General features: G+C 36.3%; 1 long non-coding RNA gene across 1 annotated transcript; it reads left to right on the top strand.

Moving 5' to 3' along the window:
• Positions 1 to 666: 666 nt before the first annotated feature.
• Positions 667 to 2,804, top strand: LOC148480579 (uncharacterized). The gene is made up of 3 exons (XR_015871970.1): positions 667 to 702; positions 843 to 957; positions 2,129 to 2,804. It is a non-coding gene; the product is annotated as an uncharacterized LOC148480579 (long non-coding RNA).
• Positions 2,805 to 5,054: the final 2,250 nt, after the last annotated feature.

The raw sequence follows: 5,054 nt of genomic DNA, 5'->3' as shown, positions 1-5,054 counted from the left end.
CTAATCCTGACACCCCTGCAGAACACAGGTTTCAGGCAGCTCACATTAGGACTAGGGGAGTGATAGAACGCTCCTTTGGTCTGCTTAAAACCCGCTTTCGCTGTCTTGACAGGTCAGGGGTGTGTTGCTGTATTCTCCAACAAAGGTTTGCAATATAATTATTGCTTGTACAATTTTACATAATATTTGTAGTGCAAACCGTTTGGAGGCCGAGATTGATCCATTGATCAGTCTCGATTCTGACCTGTCTCCTGCAGTGGTTGATGATGCTGGCCTTGGGCAAAGCACTCGTCGTGATCTGATAGCATCATTTTTTCAATGTAAGTTTTTAGAACAATTATTAATCGATGTTAAACCCATTTCCCAGATTTGTTTTTCATGGTTTTTTTATTTTCCTTTCAATAGAACATCAACCTTGAATCACCAATCATTGAAGTTTTGGCCTCTACTGGAACAGTTTAAGTATTCCTAAAGTTTAAACACCATTTTAGATAAGTGTTACATGTGTTACAACTGTTTTGGTCAAGTTGGATCAGTTTTTCATTGTTATATGTTTGTTTTTTATAGTATTAGTTGTCTAGTTTTTATTTTTCAGTGTAAACATTAGTAATTGTTCCTGCATAAGCAAATACCTTAACCTCTGGAATCTCCAATGGACAGCTGAGCAGCGGGGCGATGTGCTAGCCATCCCCAAAAAAACATGTAAGTATCAACAAACCTCATTGCTGGTGTCATGTAACCTGTGTCTTTCCCTCCCCTCCTGAGTATAAACTTTTCCCTGGAGCAGAGCTGACAGCTTGAAAACCTGCTCATGCTAATCACCTTTCTTCTCTCCCTCTTAGGGAAGTAGACCGGACCTTTTTTGGACACCCAGGATGCAGATCAGCCCCATCCTCCGGGATCTCCAATGAATAGCTGAGCAGCGGGGCGATGTGCTAGCCATCCCCAAAAAACCATGTAAGTATATTGTAAGTAATCAATTTTGAAATGATTTAAAATAAAACCAATGTCAGAACATTATCATTTTTTATTTTTTTCAACAATCTGTTTTAAACAGAAATCTTTTGTACCGGGAATGTTTTTTTTAACAATAATTTCTTGCCCATTTATATAATAATTGTTTATTTGTTTAATTTTTTATGTCAAACTTTTTACGTTGATTTTTTTCTTGCATTAAAAAAAACAACTTTGCCATCTTCTTTTTAACTGGAACATTTGAAACCTATAAGGCAATGGAAAAATTTCTAATTTTAAAACAATTCATTTTGCCAACCTCATAAACACTAATTTAACTCCTATTAACATTATTTCACTGTTGAAGTAGTAAATGATTAGAATTAACTTGCATATTAAATGTTAAGAAAATATCATATATACATGGTTGCCAATCAGCTGAACGAAAGTGGCAGAGTGGGGTCCTCAGCAATTATGCGTGCGCCAATAACAAATCCAGCCTCACAGGTCTCATGCTGATCCCCCACTTGGCTCTCATGTTAAAAATCTCCATTATGCTGTGCCCCCTGGCTGAATTACTGTCCCTATGTAGTGCCCCCAGGCTGTCCCCTTATGCAGTGCCCCCAGGCTTTAATAATGCTCCTTAGACAGTGCCCCCAGCCCAACACTTACCTTTACTTGTTCGACACTCACGCTCCCACTGCCACTGCCTTGCTCTGACTGGATCTAACTAGGTCCAGCAAGCATGCGTGGCAGGCTCCTGATGTCACGGGTGACGTCCCCCGAGCAGTGCCTCACTGGGAACGCTTGCCTCTGAAATGATCAGAGGCTTCTTTAGCCTCTGGTCACTTCAGAGCCCAAGCTTCTACAGCGGTGGTCGGCGGGGGAAAGTGGCAGGTGGTAGGCTGTTTCTGCCGGGCGAGGCATCCACAGAAAACAACCCAAGGAGAACACTGCCTTGCCGGGATTAGACGGTTGGGAAGGCGGCGTTTGGGATTCCCTCTGTCGGCTACCCTACTGCATCCCCATATGTTCTATGTCCCATAATTAAGATAATCTGTTATTTAAATAAATATACATGAAACAGTAATTTATTTTTTAAACATGGATTTCTAACTGTATAATTAACGCTAATACATTGTTTTTTTAAATATATACCTTAAATCCAAATTAGGCAAAAGGAATCGTAGCAGGGATTACTTCGGATTCAACAATCGATTAATTTTCCGGGAGAAGACGTCTCCGTGTTATGGAAGTTGAGTCATCCAGCGCAGGAGTTTTCAACAATGAACCTGTTTGGATTTGATTTGGAAGATTGGTTAGGCTTTGAACTGGGTTTAGAATATTTGGTGGACCAACAACGTGGTCAAATCTGTTGGATGGAAATAATTCAGATTGAGTTTGCGAAAAATAATCCTGCCTCATGACTGTTCTCAATAATGAGCTTGAAAAATCAGGAACATAACTACTTATTGGTGTGTTTCGACGGACAATCTGTTCCTCCATTAAGAATTTTATTCCAGATGACATAACTAATAAAGCAGAAGACAGAACCTCTTGTTGTTCTGTAATTTTCTCAAAAGTCTTTGACATTTTTGAAAGTTTACTATTCATTGCACTTGCTACTTGTAGGGATTCTCTATGATGCTGATCTATTTGTGTACGTGAAGTATGGATTTCTTCATAATGTACTCGACTAATGCTTTTCAAAGCATCTTTAACCTGGATTAATGCTTCAGTTATAACTTGTAAATCACCCTCAACTCGGAGACGATGATCTTCTTGTTGATCATTCATAGACTTGGCAAAATCTGTGATTGCATCAAATGGAGTCTCAACCTGTGTTTTTTCACCCGTTGCTTGTGGTCTATCTGCAGGGGTAGACCTTACCATTAGATTTCTAAAAGCTTTTGCCAGAATTTTAAAAGCAAGAATAGATCCTAGAAAAAGTAAACTATATTGAATGAAAAATGATCTAAATTTTCAAAATTTACCTCATACAAAAATAACTAACTACCTGGAGTAACAGAAGCTGGTGAAAAAGTCAAGGATCCCACTTCAATATCCGAATCTTTATAGAAATATAAATAACATTTTTTATTGTAAAACGCATTTATTAGCATTTAGTGCATTTTTTAACATTCAACCTTCACATACCAGGTGAAATATCTCCAACATCTCCAACGTCAGGAATAATTGGAGTTATAGGTCTTTGTTCATCCCTTATTGTTTTAAACTGTTGAAATTAAAAAGTTTTAACATTAACAACATTTAAATGAAATAAAAAAAAAAAAAAAATTAGCTTAAAAAAACATACTTTCTTGTGCTCTAGGATTGGCTTCGAATATCTCAGAATCAGTATTCTCCAGATCTATAATGCTTAAATGTTATTATGAGAAATATTAAAATTGTATCAAATATTAAAAAAAAAATTAAATTAATACACTTACATGGTGAAGATATTGTAAAATGCTCAAAAAGATTTTCCGGGGAGTCAACTTCACTTTGCAATTCCTGACCTATGAAGATTAATATATTTGGTTCAAAATAAAGTATACCTTACCTAAGCAAACCCATTACAATTTTATACATACGTTGTCTTTTTGAATTATTTGATTCAGTGGAGGAATTTATATTTTCTCCAGATTGTATGACTTCAGGCGTTGAAATGGGGAAAGTTGAAATAGCCGTTTGGGGCAAAGATTCATTTGTTAATGTCACTACAGGATTATCGTTTAAAACCCTTTTCAATCCTTTGTCAGATTAAGTTTTTCCAGCTGGAGTTGTTTCTTTTCGGGAGGCTTGAGAATTTGTTTTTTTACCTTTTTACAAATGAAAATAAAAATTATAATCTGTTCATTGCCAATACACATTTTAATTATACTGTCCAAAAAACATACCTGCTATCACTCTTTTAGGACCTCCAGAAACAATCCCTGTAGATGTGGTGGCTGGTTGTGAATCATCTTGCATCTGGATCTGTGTTTGTTTACGCAATGTTTGGACAACTGCCCCACCAAAAAATAAATAAAAGAACATTTACATACATATCTTCAAAAAAATAAACTGATATAAATATATATACACAAGCTTCAATATCTTCCAATGGAATGGATGATTGGTTTGTCGTATCAATACTTCCAAGTACTCCCTCAACCAAGACTGGAGAAAGATGTTTCCTTAATTTCTCTTCCCAAACATTAAAGATTAAATTTAATGGTGGCCCACCACCAGTTCCACGTTGGTGATTTGAAATTTTGGCCATTTTTTTCTTTGCACTACGCTTGCAGTCATGAAATCGCTTTTTACAATGCTTTATCGTGCGTGGTTGCCCAGCGATAGAACTAATTTGGTCTGCTATATTTTGCCATATTGCAGTTTTACGTCTTCCTGGGGTACTTTGTGCTCTTTTACCAAAGAGACTGTGGTATGATTCTAGTACCATCGTAACCAGTAAATCACTCTCTTTAAAACTGAACTGGATATTCCTAGGAAGAGACCCATCTTCTCCATCCGAACAATTGCCATCATCATCTTTGTCTTCTTGTATTTTGGTTTTCTTTTGTCTGGAACCTTTAAAAATTTTTTTAAATTAATACATTTGTATTTATTTAAATATATATGAATATACATGTGTATATATATATATATATATATAAATATCTATTTCGAGCTATATATATATATGTATATATATATACATTCTGTTCGGATGGCACTCCCAAAACAATGTTCAACAAACCCAGGTGCCCTCCATAGAAAGCTCCAATCATGCTTCCAATATATATACACCGTAATGGCGGCACTCCGGTAATAAATCATACACCAGCAGGCAAAACTATAGCAACATTTCGATGTTTAATGCATCGTCTTCAGGTTACAAAATACAATACAAACAAACACTTACTTTATACCCCACACCACACCACGTGAAAAGAACACAGCTTCCGGGTCAGGACATGTGTTGCTCTGACATGACATCATAGAAACGGCCCATTGCCATAGTGACAAAAGTAAAACTAAAAACAAGGAAGAAAAGTGTAAAAGACAATATAATAAGAATATCATAAATTCATTGAAATCTAATCAGACTCGATTTA

The sequence above is a fragment of the Taudactylus pleione genome, unplaced genomic scaffold (genome assembly GCF_031769625.1).
Source record: "Taudactylus pleione unplaced genomic scaffold, aTauple2 ptg000609l, whole genome shotgun sequence".
Taxonomy (NCBI): Eukaryota; Metazoa; Chordata; class Amphibia; order Anura; family Myobatrachidae; genus Taudactylus; species Taudactylus pleione.
Note: the sequence above shows the minus strand (reverse complement) of the source record. Positions and strands in the feature narration are given on the sequence as shown.